General features: G+C 39.8%; 1 protein-coding gene across 1 annotated transcript in view; it reads left to right on the forward strand.

Annotated features, from left to right (window-relative positions):
* Nucleotides 1-17,849, forward strand: part of DNAI4 (dynein axonemal intermediate chain 4) — a 108,699-nt gene that overhangs the window by 824 nt on the left and 90,026 nt on the right.

The raw sequence follows: 17,849 nt of genomic DNA on the forward strand, positions 1-17,849 counted from the left end.
TCCTCCTAGCACTTCTAGTTTGTTAGGGCCTGCAATCTCTCAAGCTTGATGCTTTCATGCTGTGCCCAGACGTTCAAGAGCCTCAGCTTCTGTGAGCCACCAGGCCGAACATTGCTGTGCTCTGTAGTAGAGGTATTTTATTGTCGTCTCGTCAATACTATCTTACCTTAAAACTAATTCCTGCTTCCAACATTCTACTGTTATGCAGCAGTTGAACAAGACTGGAGAAAAGCACACAGCTATGTGGACTTGTCTTACTTTAAATGGTTCCTTAGCGCTGCCCATAATGCTGCCCACTAAGTTCCCCCAAAATTCCCTAATTAATTTGTTTTCTCTTCCCCTCTCCAATCTCCTCCACCTCAGCTAATCTTTCTTCAGCGGAACTTGTTGAGAGTTCTTGGGAGAGAACCTTGCATTCTCTTGAATATGGTACTCACGCTTTTGTCCATCCTACCACTCCACCAAAACAGCTTCTATGAAAGCCAACAATAGCTCTGCAACCAAATACAATGGCTGATCCACAGTTTCATTCTTTTTGAATGAAGCAGCGTCGGTCGGGTTTATCGCTTCTTGAGCTTTGAAAAGCTTTATTTGGGTTCTGAGAAACCACTCTTCTAGTTCTTGTCTTGGTTCATGGTTTCACCTTTTCCAGATCCTTTGCTGGTATCTGTTCCTCACTACCATAACTAAATACAGTCATGCATCGATGGTGATACCTTCTGAGAAATACCTTATTAGGCAATTTCAGCATTTTGCAAATATCTTCCAGTGTACTTACACAAACGTAGATATATGGGCTACTGTACACCTAGGCTACAATTGGATAGTATACTGTACACCTAGGCTATAGTAGGCTATACATCTAGGTTTGTGTAAGTACACTAAATGATTTTTGCATAGTGATGAAAATGCATTTGTTGCTTCTAGGCTACCAACCTGCATAGCATGTTACTGTACTGAATACTGTAGGCAATTGTAGCACAATGCTAAGTATTTGTGTATGTAAACATAGAAAAGGTAGTGTCTTGTGCTTGAATGTTGTGACAGCTACAACGTTGTTAGACAATAGGAATTTTTCAGCTCTGCTACCAGATCACCATTGTATATGTGGTTCATAGTTGATGATCCAGGACTGTATTGGTATTGCTGGGTCAGTCCATAAACCTCTTCACTCTGATGTCTTTAATACCACCTATAATGATGATTCACAAATGTTAATCTCTGGCTAAGACCTCTCCCAAGAAAACAGACCTTAAGAAAAAACACCTGCACTTATAAGTTAATAAACATCTCAAACCAAATATATAATATTTTCTGTCTTTTCTAATTAACTGCAATCTTTCTCATTTTAGTGAATGGCAAATTCCACTCTTTCATTACTCAGGGGAAAAACCTTGGGATTACCCTTGACTTCTATCTTACACCTCACTCCATAAGCAAATTTTACCATTTCTACCTGCCAAATAAATCCAGACTACCACTCCCATGTAAATCACTGTGTTACATTGTGATACCCACCTAAATAGTCTTCTTGCCAACACCCTCCAGGTAGTAATCAATGTGGTTCTGTTCAAAACATTTCTCAAGTTTTGTCCATTTCACTCAGTAAAACTCTTTACAGGGCCCCACAGGATCTCACCATGGACTCTTCCCCTTGCCTAATTACATCCCACGTTGTCCCACGACACATCAGGCACACTATATTCCCCCTTTGGAGCCTGTGCATATGCAGCTTTTTGGAATATTGTGCCCCCAGATAACCTCATGACTCACCTCCTTTAGGTGTCACTGTGTCAAAGAGTCCTTTAACCACCCCATATAAAGTAATAATACTTCCCCCTTGGAGCTCTTCAATCCCTCACCTTTGCTTGAATTTTTCCATAAAATTTATTCCTGCCAGGCGCAGTGGCTCATGCCTGTAATTCCACCACTTTATGAGGCTGAAGTGGGCAAATTGCTTGAGCTTGGGAGTTCACAGCCAGTGGGCAAATTGCTTGAGCTTGGGAGTCCACAACCAGCCTGGGCAACATGGCAAACCCCCATTTCTACAAAAAATTGAGCCAGGCGTGGTGGTGTGTGCCTGTAGTCCTAGCTACTTGGGAGGTTGAGGTGGGAAGATTACTTGAGACTGGGAAGGTGATGCTGTAGTGATCCGTGATCACTGCCGTTGTACTCCAGCCTGGTCGACAGAGTGAGATACCATCTCAAAAAAAAAAAAAAAAAAAAAATTCTACAAGTTTATTGTATGCCTGCTTATGCATCCATCTTCACCTAAGGATAGTACTCCGAAAGGGCAGAGATTTTTGTTTTGTTCACTACTGTATCCATTGCCTAGAATGAAGAAGGTGCTAAATAAATATTTGCTGAATGAATATTTACTTCAGTAACATTGGTTACTGCTTATCTTGTATGGTTTTTGTTTTCACCTTAAGGTATGGAAATTTTAATGTAAAATTGAATTGAATTTATTAAATTGAAAAATACAAAAACTGTCCAACCCTCATAGTATGGTATGTAAGAAAAATTCCTTTGGGAGTTTCTTAAATGTTGACAATTTCATAACATTATCCATTAAGGAAAGAATGGGGTGGGAGATGGGAAGTAGTATAACCTTCATTTTTTGCAGTAGCCATGTTATCTAATTAAAACGAAGTTTCACAGACAAGTTTACAACCTTTTGGTTTGGCCTAATTTGTTATTTCTCATCTTCCTTCTTTTAGGACTTGATCCTGACCTTGGAAGGGATCTCATGAAGCAAATATTCGTCAGTTTTCCACTTTCTCTTTTCCTGTGTTAGATTCTTGCCTTTAGCTTTATAATAGTGGACAAGTCTCCCATTGCAATAAAAATAACTGCTGATTCTTCAACTCCTCATCCTATTTCTCTGTCTAGTGCCTTTATATTCCTTACATGCTCTTGTTTCCTTTTGATTCTTATTTAATATTTTTATCTCTACTTACGTTACTCACCTGTTCTTGAATGTTACCCATTTTTTCCATTGGAACCTTTAGCATATTAATCACAATTAGTTTAAATTCATAGTCTTAACAGTTATAAAATATCTGTCATATCCGAGTGTGGTTCTGATACTTGCTTTGTCTCTTCACACTGTTTTTTTACCTTTTGATATGCCTTACAATTTTTTGTTGAAAGCTGAACATATTGTATAGGTAATATGAACTGAGATTAAATAGGCTGATAGTGTGTTTTATGTTTGTGTGGCTAGGAATTAGGCTGTGTTTACTGTTTAGTTGTAAATGTGTAAGGCATCAGTTTCCTCTATTGTCCTCGTTTCTGTCTTTTACAATTTCCCTAGGGACTCCTTAAGTAGATTCAGCTTTGCAGTTCTTTCCATTGTAATCTAATTATTATACAGGAGCCCTGTAGATATGGTGGTGAAGCAGGATAGTGACTGCTTCACAGGTGGGACCTGGAGTGCACAGGCGCTGGCAGGGGTGAACTCCACTCACTCGCTGCTCCACCCCTCGAGGGAGGTGGAGCACAAGTGAGTGGGTGCAGGAGCCAGGGTGAGTGCTTTTGGGCATCTTCAAGAGCGAACTGCATCATCGCTCCCCAGCAGTGTCTAGGGGAGAGTACCCACAACGCCTGAAACCCCAGAGGAGGTGTTACAGTGCCCTTTTAGCTTTGCCATCTACAGACACCGTAAGTGTTAACAGCTCAGTGTAGGGTCAGCATGACAGCCTTTTGCACCCACACTCGTGGCACCTGAGTTCTTGTCCAGTGTCCATGAGGAATGAGGTCGCATGAGAGTTGAAGCTGGCAAATGCAGGGGATTTTATTGCGATGAAAGTGGTTCTCAGTGGGAAGAGGAGCTGAAAAGGGGACGGAATGGGAAGGTCATCTTCCCCTGAAGTTCAGCCGTCCCCAGCCAGATTCCTCTTCAAAGCTACACCATCAAGCTGTCCCTCTGAAGTCAAGCCACTTCTCTCTGACTTCTAACGTCCAGCTGCTTCTCTTTCTGCGGCTGAGCCTAGAGTTTTTATGGGCACAGGATAGTGGGGCAGGGCGGGCTATGGGTGGTTTTGGAAAAGGCAGCATTCAAGCAGGAAAACACAGATGTATGTTCTCACTTTGGGCCATGATTCCAGGCTTGAGGGTGGGGCCTTCGCCAGGGACCTGCCGCCTTCTGCCCAGAATTTCCCTGCTTCCTATTCCTATCAGTGGGAAGATGTAGGGGGAGGGGAAGGATTGGACAATCCTATGATTAGCTCTTAGTGTTTTAATGGGCCCTTGTTCCTGGGATGAGACTTGACAAGTGCTTTTCAGTACATTTTTTCTTTGGGGGGAAAAGATGGCTATTGGGGGCCAGAGTTGGATATTTCCTTTCCCTCATGTCAGTTAGGCCCTGATAAAACTCTAGTTAGGCTCTGGTAAAGTAGTTGTCCTTGAGGGCAGGTGTTTGTTAAGGAGAAGATAACATTCTAGGTGTATTTTAGAAAGATTACTTCCTATCCACCTGCTAGAACCATGAGGAAATTTTTCTTTAATCTTTATCCTGAGAACTTTGTGGGCACATAGAGGTAAAGCTCATGAAACTGTAGGGGCCCCCCTATGGGATCCCCAGAGTATTCTCTCAAGCTAGTCTACACTCAAGTCTTCAGTAGTTAGCTAGTTGTCTTTTAAGTTGCTGGCTTCAGTGGCATTTTCTGCTCCCAGTAGGTTGTGATTCTCTGTTTTCAACTTGTCTCCAATTTCCAAGGTAGTTGTTTGTTCTCCTTAAATAGAGGAAGAACTGTTTTATGAGTTAACGTGAGATTATTTTATTGTCCATGTATTCACTTTGAGATGGCTGTTAGACTAGAGTTATCTAGTAGTCAATTATTCATATGAGTATGTGAACCTGAGAATTTGAGACAGGTCTCAGTTAATTTAGAAAGTTTATTGTGCCAAGGTTCAGGATGTGTACCCGTGATACAGCCCCAGGAAGTACTGGCAACATGTGCCTAAGGTGGTCAGGGCATGGCTTGGTTTTATACATTTTAGGGAGGCATGAGACATCAATCAGTATATGTAAGAAGTACATTGGTTCCATCCAGAAAGGCAGGGACAACTTGAAGCAGGGAGGGGGCTTCCAGGTCACAGGTAGGTGAGAGACAAATGGTTGCATTCTTTTGAGTTTCTGATAAGCCTTTCCAAAGGTAGCAATCGGAATATGCATCTGTATCAGTGAGCAGAGGGATGACATTGAATAGAATGGGAGGCAGGTTTGTCCTGAGCAGTTCCCAGCTTGAATTCTCCCTTAGCTTAGTAATTTTGGGGCCCAAATTATTTTCCTTTTACATTTCCGCCATTTCTTTTTTAAAAAATCTTTTGGAGAAAACATTTTAGAAGAAAATATGTCTCTGGTCTCAGGTTTTATCTGATCTGTCATGGCTAGGACAGTTTGTTCCTAGATGGGTTAGGTCCCAAAAGCTCATTTTTAGCAGATGGTGAAGTCTCATGTCCTATGAAGGGGAAACGGGAGGAAGGGAGGAAAACAACAACAAACAAAAGAACAATCCTGGAAAAACTGATATAGGCTATATTATTCTGAAGTCCAGACATCAGTAGGTAGGTATGAAAGTGGCTTATGTATGTAAATAGGTTGCTGTTATTTTCTTCTGAAGTGTAAGTTGTCTGGCTTCAGTTCACAGGGCTTTAAGAAAGCACAGCTTAGTTTTCAGTGACTCCAAATTAGGAAAAATGGGGCAAAAAAGAGGGAAGAATATTGAAAACATTATTTTGAAGACTTGTGGCCAAGAAAAATTAGAATTCAGTCCAAACTGTAGAAAATAATAAACATTGAGAAAACATTAGGAAAGACTAGACTCTTAACAACAGGTCTGCTATAGTTTTGAAACATAATTTTTCTCTCCAGTTTCCCATTTTTACTAAAGACAAATTATGGTATGACTGGTTTGCTTTATTATACTTGGCCTAATTATTTCTATACAGTGCAACAAGAAAATTTTTACATAGGCTTTTAAACTGGCTTTGTTGGACTTTCATAGGAGAAATCTCAGATAAGATTCTTTTAAAGCTGAGCCCAACCATGGATTTATGCAATCAAATACCTATGAGTTGGTTGAATTTCCTCTCCTCTTGAGGTTCCAAGATAAACCTGAGGCTTCTGGGCCTGTCAGAAAGTGACATTCCTCACTTAACACAGGTCAGAAACCCTGTACAGGGACTATGTACACAAAATATGAGGCCGGTTTTTCCAAGGGCTTTATTGGTTCCATAAGTCACGTTTGATTCCTTAAAGGAAAGCACACCATTTCAGTCAAAGCCTTGGTAAAATAACCAGTTTCTCCAATTGTGTCCTGTTACAAATTAAAACAGATTCTTATTGCACTTGTGCAAGTGACTATTACCATAAGTTAAGAATACTCACAAATATTTCCAAATTCTGGAGAAATCAGGTAGTGAAAAACAAATATGCTTAAAGTTTTGTTCATAGAAGTATACGAAACTCTTAAAAGCTGTCAATAGCTCAAAAGAAAAGTTTGAAAACTCTAAAAAACAAAGGATAAGCAACATTTAAAGCAAGAGTTAAAAAGATTGCTTTAGTCTCCTGTCAGTTCAGTTTATGGAGTTAACTCCTGTTCTGCTTGATAGTCATGAACACTTCAGCTCTCCATGAGAATCCTGCAAGTTTTTTTCCCCCTCTATTCTAATGTCACAATCTGCAAAGTTATCAGAAACTTGCATTTAAGAACACCAGTTAGAGTTCCATAGTTGATTATAGAACACCTAAAAAGGACCAAAACAAGACAACAATTGTCCATGGATGACAAAAATTTTAGGGCAGCCATAATCAAAGACACAATTGACAAATATGTTACCTCTGTGGCACACAATAATTTAACAACAATTATAATTACTGAAAATGTACACCAAGTTAAATCAGAATTATAGGAGTTTCCCATCATTTTGGAACACATACCAATGAGATTTATACAAATATAGCCCAAAGAAAACCAAACATCATTTCATATTTGACAGTGCTTGCTGTCTAATTTTTATACCAAATAAGCCAAATTATGTCATTTTTGGACTTTAGGGGACCTAATATCTTGAAGGATTAATTAGGTCAGGAAAAGACAATTTATAAATTGATTTTGGAAAGTTTGTAAAATATCAAAGGTTTAAAAGACTTAATACCATGAAATAGGATCATAGGTCATTGTAAAATAAGTCATGCATTTAACCAAAGTGATAAGGAATTCAAAAAAAAAGGCAAAAATCTTCATTCTTTGAGAAAGGAGACATAATTTTCCAAACAAGCCCTAATTAAAACAGCATGAAGCCAATTAAATTTGTTTTTCAAAATTTTATAAACTATAAAATTTTAATTTTGACCATAACATATAGCAATAGAGCTTCGAAATGCCTTTTATAAGCTTTATTAAGGAGTTGGTTAATGCTTCAAGAAAACCCTGTTAATCTGACACAGGGGCCCATATACTGGTCTTGCATCAGTGTGCCTTTGACATTAATTATTATAGAGAAACTGAACTTATTTTATCTCTTAAAATCAGCCCTTAAAATCCCACACTCCAACCTCTTTCACAATAGTCCCGGGACCTTAAAGAGTTGAATGGCTTTAATTATTGGCCCTGTGTCTCAGGGATGCCGTTTATTTTGATTAGCATCTTCTATGGAGCCTGGAGATAAGGCTTTAATTGCTGTCAGTGTTAAGATTTAGGAGGACTTGTCCTTTTAGACTCAAGAGTCAAAACCCTGTAACTTTATGTCACAAGTACTTTAGGAGCACATACAGAAAGATACATGGATGTAATAATTAAAAAAAAATTAATCTCAGTTTTTTTATTTGTAAGCAAAACAATATGACAACTTGATCATATAAAAGTTTTTTTTTTAATAAATCCTCTTATTGTGATTTACACCGATTATTCATGATATGCTTGAACTTTCTGGTTTGTGCTGAACATCCCTCCTTCTTAAACAACCAGTCATTTTATTTTAGTACTAAATTTACCATATGAGATTTTTTTTTTTTTTTTTTTTTTACAGAGTCTTGCTCTGTTGCCCAGGCTCCACCTCCTGGGTTTAAGCGATTCTCCTGCCTCAGTCTCCCAGGTAGCTGGATTACAGGTGCACACCACCATGCCTGGCTAATTTTTGTATTTTTAGTAGAGATGGGGCTTCGCCGTGTTGGCCAGACTGGTCTCAAACTCCTGGCCTCAGGTGACCCGCCCACCTCAGCCTCCCAAAGTGTTGGATTACAGACATGAGCCACTGTGCTTGACCAAAGATTTTTTTTCTCATATAAAATTATTCTCTTTAAGCTTTCTTACCACACAAAAACCTCCTTATTGTTATAACTTTCTTTACATTTCTGTTATTTCCTGGTTCCTTTTACCTTGTTTTATATATAACCTTTAAATAAACTTTGAATTAGACAAAACGTGTTCACCATTTTTTTAAAATGATAGTCTTTTTTATTTTTACCAAGAATGTTTTTCCACAATATAAACTTAATTGGAAAATACTCAAGTAATGAAATATCATTTATTGAATTTAATATAACCTTAGATTCTAAATTATGACAAGTTTGTCTATAAGTATTTATCCCATTACATTTACCTAATTATTTTAATTGTTTACCTATATGACCTATGAAAACTGCAATAGTCATGATTTATGACTCATGATTATGAAACCGCCATTGCAAAGTTATAACTGAGACAGTGAAAAAGATATGACCTAACTGACTCCATCTTGCTTCTAACCTCCAAGCTGTCCTTGTTCATTCGTGGGCACAGGCGAAAGTAACTTTGGGAGGTACTTAGTTTATAGCTTAGCTTTGAAACAAAGATGGTAACAGTTCTTTCCCAGAACAAACCTCCTTACTGCCTGTGGACTAGACTGCCTAAAGCCACTGATTTAGAAGTTATGGTAATCTTACTAACTAATTCAAGATGTAGGTAGTTTCATTAAGCCAATATTAATGTCTTATTTGTTAAAGATTACAGAGCAAAGGTCATTCTGTCTTGGGCTGAGTTTATGGTTTTATAAACCCTTTGCCAAATTTTGACACCTTATGGTATTTGTCAGGGATAAGTACGAAATTGCTTAATAAATGCAAACAAAATATATGCTGGCAATTCTTAGGACATTTCTAATGTTACTTTACCAGTAATTTTAAAGCTAGCTTATTTATTAAAGATTTTACTTAAGTTACATAAACTCGAAAAAGCATTTGACTAGTCTTTTCCTTTTTAGTACCTGATTTAAATGCTTTTATTTTTTAAGCCAATTAGAGCCCTTTGATATATTTTTAGTAGTGAAACATTGTGTACACAACACATAAATACATAGACATATTAGGCATGCAAATAGAAGTACATTTTATAGATTCATAAAAACCTTTTTTTTTCGTTTTTTCCTATCTTAGACTTTCTGATTCTTGATAACCTGTTTCACAACCCTGGGCAGTTGTCAGCTAAATAGCCTTAAATGTGCATGTTAAAGGAAACTCAGGTGAAAGTCAGATAGCAAAATTTATATTATAAGATGCAGAGAGAAAAAGTTTTATGTGCTAGAAGGAAATGAAAACAGATTTAATTGCCATTAAACATAAAATTATAGAAATTATAAAAGTCTTTTAAGTGCACATACACACAGATTCTATAGTTTTACTTCAGAACTTTTAGCCACGAGATAAATACAAATTCACTGGCTTGCTAAAAGAACTTGTTGTATCAAAACTGGTTTTTATCTTAATAGAAAAGTAACAGCAGATTTAGAGCAGGCAGAAAAGGAAAAAAAAAAGAGAAAAAGAGGACTTAGGAACTCTGTAGTTTGCAGGTTGACCTTGTAAATGTGCACAAAGACCATATTATGTCCATTTTACATACACTGGCAAGTAGAGGTGCCATAAAACCTATGGAGTGCTAGAAAGATGCATTCTGCTTGTTTTCATCTCACTCTTAGATTATTTATTTAACCCCCCCTCCCCTTTTTTTTTTAAAGGAGGAATGGAGCTGTGGCCTGGGGTTTTTGTGTGGTGGATTGATGTGTGCTGTTTGTGGACAGGACTCCACTGTGTGTCACCACTGAGTCGTTTCCAGCTTTTTTTTTTTTTTTTTTTTTTTGCCCAGGCTGGAGGGCAGTGGCGCGATCTCGACTCACTGCAACCTCCACCTCCCGGGTTCACGCCATTCTCCTGCCTCAGCCTCCTGAGTAGCTGGGACTACAGGCGCCCACCACCACGCCCGGCTAATTTTTTGTATTTTTAGTAGAGATGGGGTTTCACCATGTTAGCCAGGATGGTCTCGATCTCCTGACCTTGTGATTCGCCCGCCTCAGCCTCCCAAAGTGCTGGGATTACAGGCGTGAGCCACCACACCTGGCCTCCACGTTCTTAATGTGTCTCAGTTGCTCTCTCCAGAGGTCTGTGACCTCAGAGAGGGCTCAAAATGTTGGGTCATCAGCCCTTATATATATTTCCTGGACAAGCCATTTTTAGAATTAATTTTTGTTGGGGATTTCCTTGCAGGGCCACAACTGCCCAGATACTCCCAGGAGGCCCCAGGGTACCCAGGGGCACCTTTCAGCTTGGAGGAGCAAATGCCCTTTTCCTTTGGAGCTGAGAAAACTCAGTCTCTCATTAACATATGAAAACAACAGTTCAGTTCCTCATCCAAATGCACACAGACAAACCGAATTAAGATTAAATTGGGGAGAAAAAGCAATAAAGACTTTGTAGAATGCATCTTTGAACTAGAATTAGGATCCTTAAACAACAACTTCAAACCAGAACAAACAACAACAACAAAAATCCCCAACAATATCGTCACTGAGCGCTCTAATTGTAAGGAGAAATTAAGACTAGCTGGTTGTTAATCTTAACTTGAGCCAAGGAAAACCCCAAGTCAGTTACTTACCTAGGGATGGGTCTCAGGCTGAAGACTGCTTTCTACCATCTTAGAAGCAGGAAAGAAAAAACAAACAAAAAAAAATCCCCTCATTTTCCCTGTTGGAAGCAAGCTCAAACTCCATAAAGGAGTTACCTGCCTTCCATCGTCATGGAAGCAGGAAAAACTTGCCATTCTTGTGTTGGAAGCAAGTAAAACTCCAAAAAAAAAAAAAAAAAAAAAAAAAGGGAGTTGTACAGCAAAATGAACTTTAGATCTCTAGCAAATTTTGGGAGATCAGGGATTCTCTGGAGGGGGTGCTCTCAGACCTCAGCAAATTGCCCTATTAGTTTGAGCCATAAAGTTAGCTCATGCTGTTAGCAAGCACTGATAGGAAATTTGTCAAAGGTCAGGGGCATCCACACTCAGAATCCCTTCGTGGTTACCAAAATGTGATCCCCCAAAATTTGAGACAAGTCACAGTTAATTTAGAAAGTTTATCTGGCCAAGGTTGAGGATGCGCACCCGTGTGACTCAGCCTCAGGAAGTCCTGGAAACGTGCCGAAGATGGTTGGAGCACAGCTTGGTTTTATACATTTTCGGGAGGCATGAGACATCATTCAGTATATGTAAGAAGTACGTTGGTTCCATCCAGAAAGGTGGAACAACTTGAAGCAGAGAAAAGGCTTCCAGGTCACAGGTAGGTGAGAGACAAACAGCTGCAGTCTTTTGAGTTTCTTTCTTTTTTTTTTTTTTTTTTTGAGACACAGTTGCACTCTGTCGCCCCAAGCTGGAGTGCAGTGGTGTGATCTTGGCTCACTGTAGCCTCTACCCCCCAGATTCAAGCGATTCTCCGGCCTCAGCCTCCCAAGTAGCTGGGATTACAGGTATGTGCCACCACACTCAGCTAATTTTTTTTTTTTTTTTTTTTTTAGACGTGAGGTTTCCACATGTTGGCCAGGCTGGTCTGAAACTCCTGACCTCAAGTAATCTGCTCCCAAAGTGCTGGGTTTACATGTGTGAGCCACCATGCCCAGCTTCATTCTTTTGAGTTTCTGATAAGCCTTTCCAAAGGAGGCAATCAGAAAATGCATCTGTCAGCTGGGCATGGTGGCTTATGCCTGTAATCCCAGCACTTTGGGAGACCAGGCGGGCAGATCCTGAGATCAGGAGTTCGAGACCAGCCTGACCAATGTGGCAAAAACCTGTCTCTACTGAAAATAGAAAAATTAGATGGGTGTGGTGACACACGCCTGTAATTCCAGCTACTTGGGAGACTGAGGCAGGAGAATCACTTGAACCTTGGAGGCAGAGGTTGCAGTGAGCCAAGACTGAGCCACTGCACTCCAGCCTGGGCAACAGAGTGAGACTCTGTCTCAAAGAAAAGAAAAAAATATGCATCTATCTTTAGTAAAAGGCGAAAGATTTATACGATATGAAGAGAAACCCCAGCACTTTGGGAGGCCGAGGCGGGCGGATCACGAGGTCAGGAGATCGAGACCACGGTGAAACCCCGTCTCTACTAAAAATGCAAAAAATTAGCCAGGCATGGTGGCAGGCGCCTGTAGTCCCAGCTACTTGAAGAGGCTGAGGCAGGAGAATGGCGTGAACCGAGGAGGCGGAGCTTGCAGTGAGCCGAGATTGCGCCACTGCACTCCAACCTGGGCGACAGAGCGAGAATCCGTCTCAAAAAAAAAAAAAATGCATCTATCTCAGTGAGCAGAGGGATGACTTTGAATAGAATGGAAGACAGGTTTATCCTGAGCATTTCTCAGCTTGACTGCTTCCTTAGCTTAGTAATTTTGGAGTCCAAGATATTTTCCTTTCACAAGTATGAAGAGTAAGACAATATTTTGAGTTGGATATAATGATTTGGAGATTATTCATTGTTTCAATAAATGTATTAAACAGCCACTGTATTATGTACTGTGATATTGTAAAATAAATATTTATTTGGTCTTTGATCAGACGGTCCTTAGAATCTCCAGACTGTTGTCTTTTTGTATGCTAATGAGTTGACCATGGCTAGTACCTTCTAGGTAGCTTCAGGATGGAGGTGTCATCTGGAAGACAAAAGCAGGATTATAGGATTGGGACCTTCAGCCCCACCAACCAAACCTTCAGGGAGGGGAGAGAGGCTGAATGTTAAGTTGATCACCAATAGCCAACAGTTTCATCAATCATGCCTACTTAATAAAACCTCCATAAAAACCAAAAGGACTGGGTTCAGAGAGCGTCTGGATAGCTGGGCACATGGAGGTTTCTGAAAGGTGGTGTGCCCAGAGAGAGCATGTAAGCCACTGGCTCTTCCTTTGCCGTATGCATCTTTTCATCTGTATCCATTGTAATATACTTTACAATAAACCAGTAAAAGTAAATGTTTCTCTGAGTTCTGTGATCCACTCTAGCAAATTAACCAAACCCAAGGAGGGGGTTGTGGGAACCCTGGTTTTATAGCAGGTCATTCAGAAACAGGCCACAACCTATTTTTTCAACTGCCATTCGAAGTCAGAGGTAGTCTTATGGGACTGAGCTCTCTGCCTGTAGGATCTGAGACTATCTTCAGGTAGATAGTGCTGGAATTGAATTGGAGGACACCCAGATGGTATCCACTGCAGAACTGATTGTTTAGTTGGTGTGTGGGGAGAAACCCTACACATTTGGCCACAGAAATCTCTATTGATTGTTGTGGCGTGAGAGCAGAGCAAAAAGAGTTTATGTTTTTTCCACACTTGGGTACTGTTGTAAGCATTAGGGATACAACAGGGAATGAAATAGCCTAAAGTTCCAACCCTCATGGAACGTAGATTCCAAGGGGAAGCAATAACTGATTCACCAGATAAATAAGTTAAAGATATACTGTGTTAGATAGTAAAAAGTTCTAAGGAGAAAAATGAGGCAAGAAGATATGAAGTACTTGAGAAAGAATTTTGACATTTTAGAAAGGGAAGCCAGGGAAGGCCTGAGGCACAGGGGCTGCCCCTGTTCTGGCATTTGGCCATGGGGTGATTAGGGCAGGTGAGGAGAGGGTAGTTTTTCATTAAAGACCTAAAGAAAGTGAGGATGCTAAGTATGTACCTATATGAGAAAGAGCGTTTCAGGCAAAGGAAACATAAATTCAAGTCTTTGATATGGAAATGTGCCCAGCATGAATATAAAGGATGCCACTATGGCTGAAGCAGAGTAAACAAGGAAGAGACCACGAAAGATGAAATCAGAGGCCTAGTTGTATGCACGTGAGACTTTTTAAGTCACAGTAAGGACTTAGGCTGTTATTGTGAATGGGATGGTAAATGAAGGATTTCGAGTAGTCATATTTTATTTTATTTATTTTTATTTTATTTTATCTTATTGTTCTTTGTTTGTTTGAGACAGGGTCTCGCTCTGTTGCCCAGGCTGGAGTACAGTGGCATAATCATAGCTCACTGTAACCTTGAACTCCCGACCTCAAGCAATCCTCCTGCCTCAACCTTCCAAAGTACTGGGATTACAGGCATAAGTCACTGTGCCCAACTGTTATATGTGTTTTAAAAAGGTCATTGTGGTTGTTATGTGGAGGATAAACTTCAGGGGATCAAGGTTAAGTAGGAAGATGAAGCGAAAGGCTATTGCAGTAATCCAAGAGAGATAGGATAGTTTTTGGACCAGGATGGTAGCAACAAGAGTGGTGAAAAATGAATGGATTTCAGATGTAGTTTGAAATTTTTTTTCACCCAAGCAACTGGAAGAGTAAAGTTGCCCTTAACAAAAATAGGGAAGAGTGCAAGAGGAGTGGATTTGCTGGATAGGGTGAGGGTGATGTGGTGGTGGTGGAGGTTAATGTCAGGAACTTAGTTTTGGACATGCTAAGTTTCAGTTAGTGATGTCAAGTAGGCAAGCAGATATATAGAGGAGAGGTCTAGTTAGAGATATACATATATTTGGGAATAATTTTCGCATAAATTACTTTTAAATCATGGCATTAGATGAGTTAACCAGACTATGAATGTAAATAGAAAAGAGAAGTGCAAGGATGATTGCCACAGAAAAGGGAGGAGGAAAACCAAGCAAAGAGAGTGTCCTACGATCCAAGTTAAAAAAAAAAAAAAGAGAGAAAAGAATAAACAGCTGAGTCAAATGCTGCAGACAAGAAAGATGAAAACATTGAAATGACCATTATTAGAGTTAGTATTGTGGAGGTGATTGGACCTTGGTAATAATCCTTTTGATGGAATGTTAAGGGCAAACACATGATCAGACTCTATTCAGGAGAGACTCTCTCTCTGTGTGTGTGTGTGTGTGTGTGTGTGTGTGTGTGTGTGTGTGTGTAGAGAGAGAGAGAGAGAGGTGGAAACAATAAATAGGAAATTTTTCCCAAGGGGTTGCTATAATTAAAGGAAACATGAATGACTGATAGCTGAAAAGACAGGTGAAGTAAAGAGAAGTTTCTTGTTTGTTTAAGATGGGAGAAATAACAGTTTGTTTACATGCTGAAGGTAATAATCCAATAGAGAGAGAAAAACTTATGATGCAGAGAGAGAACTGCTAGAGCAATGTCCGTGAATAGGCAGAAAAGAAATGGAATCTGGTATGCATGTAGAGGGAGTGACCTAAACTGCAATAATAGAGAATTCGTTCAGAGTAACAAGAAAGAAATAGAGAATATAGGCACAGATATAGGCAAGTGCATAGATGTGACAGTGGGAGTATGTACAAGTTACCAGATTGCTTCAGTTTTCTCATTCAGACGGCTGAGAGTGAAAATGTGAGAGGAGGTTTTCATATTTGAAGAAAGAGAAGGTATATGATAGCCTTAAAAAGTGTAGTAAAAAATGGACCAAGAAAATACAGATTGCTGGCACATTAAGGACCCTGATTAAGTTAATGACCCATAATTTAAAGTGAGACCTGTCATCATAGTTGGGTATTTTTCTTCCAGTTTCATTTAGCTGCACAGGTTGAGTTAAAATATAGTGTATTATTACAAAATTTAGGGTATAGTTAGTCTAATAGATCAGGAAGTCATTGCCATTGAAAAAATAGTTTATTATTCACAGTTCCAAGGAAGAGGAGGCCCACCACACTACAGGGGACTACCCAGAAGTAGTGAATGAGGCAGCGTAGACAACTTTAGGATTAGCTACTTTGAATAATCTCAGTAGGTTCTGGGGCACAGGAGCTGCCCCTCTTGGTCTGACATTTGGCCACGGGGTGATTAGGACAGGTATAATGGCACAGAGTGTGAAAGCCCCATAATGGTGTGGATTCTGGATTGCTTAGTTTGCATTTGACAAGTGCGTGCCTGGGAGGAGGACTCCTCTTAGGAAAGAGGATGCAGGGCAAGAAGAGAGGCCAGAGGCCAAGACAAGGTAACTTAGGCATAGCATCAGGTTGTCCAGAATAGGGCATGTGTTTGACCCATGCATGTAGGTCAGATGTTACAGTATCAAATTTACAGACACTATAAACATTGTTAATATACAGGTATAGGCTCAAAGTAAGAGGATAATTGGAAATAACCATGATTTTGGTTTTGCCAGCAAGTATGCTGAAATGAAGGGAAAGGTATGGTGAGAATGTAAGTAAAGAATGATTATAATAATTAACTATCAATTAAAGTAACTAACTGTAACCTCAAGAGGGAAGAGATGGCATGAGAAAGATGGTAGAAGAATAAAGCATGGTAGAATCAAGGGCCTGAAGGTCATAATAGGGTCGAAGGATTGTTGAAGGATTGGAGTTTGAGAGGGTATATAAGCTGGAAAAATAGGAAATGCTGATTGACCTTGCTAAAAACAAAAGCCACATGTATGACAATGGGAGTAAGTGTCTGAAGTAGCAAGGCAGGTAAAATCATTTATGTGAGAAGATTTCAAGGAGCTAAGAGGTCAGGGTATTTGAAGGATTACCTTCATGGATATTGAAATGCTCAAGAATTATGCCAGAAGTAGCTATTAGAGATAGAGCCAGTGACTTAAGATATGAAATCTTCAGAGGATGGTAGAAGAGAAAGGTAAATGCCATAAGGAAGTAGAGTACATGTAGTCATTGAAACCATGGAATTTACTCAGGGATAGTGTATATAGTGAGAAATCAGATAACTAAGATTTGAGCCTAAACATAATCTGTAATAGGGGAGCTCAAAGGAAAAGGGAATGGGAGGACCAGCTTTTGTGAGGATAGTAGGGCAAAATGTTAAGGGGGAAGAGAATGAGAGAGTTGAAGGTAATGGCAAAAGAGTGACTCAGCTGATAAATTGTGGATTCAAGATTAATAGAGAAAAGAGAAATCTAAAATGTTCTGATTATTTGGTAGAAATGAAAAGGCCAGGTGATTAGAGGTCTCAAGGAGGTTGAAGAATAGGCTGCGGTATGAGAGAAACGAATCTGAGAAGTCAATTTTAAGAAGGAATGGTCAGCTGAAGAAGAAAGAGTGAAGCTAGATTGTAGTTACAGAGCAAAAAGAGAAGTCATGTAGTAGGCAGTATTACTGACTAACATTTTAAGAAGTTGGACTGAAAGGAAGGAGAGATATAGTAATAGGTAGAGGAAGACATAGTTAAAGGAAGGATTTTTTTTTTTTTTTTTTTTTGAGACGGAATCTCGCCCTGTTGCCCAGGCTGGAGTGCAGTGGCGCAATCTCGGCTCACTACAAGCTCTGCCTCCCGGGTTCACGCCATTCTCCTGCCTCAGCCTCCCGAGTAGCTGGGACTACAGGCGCCCGCCACTGCGCCCAGCTAATTTTTTGTATTTTTAGTAGAGACGGGGTTTCACCATGGTCTCGATCTCCTGACCTCGTGATCCACCCACCTCGGCCTCCCAAAGTGCTGGGATTACAAGCGTGAGAAGAGTCCCTGAGACACCAGTGACAGGTTTTAGAGTTCACATAAAAGGTTAGTCTTAGATAAGAACGACAACTCTTTTACTGAGAAAGGAAAAAAGAGATAAGTGAGTTTGTAGGAGGTGGGAGAAGACTTTAAAGGAGGTG

The sequence above is a fragment of the Hylobates moloch genome, unplaced genomic scaffold (genome assembly GCF_009828535.3).
Source record: "Hylobates moloch isolate HMO894 unplaced genomic scaffold, HMol_V3 SCAFFOLD_18, whole genome shotgun sequence".
In the NCBI taxonomy this organism is placed as follows: Eukaryota; Metazoa; Chordata; class Mammalia; order Primates; family Hylobatidae; genus Hylobates; species Hylobates moloch.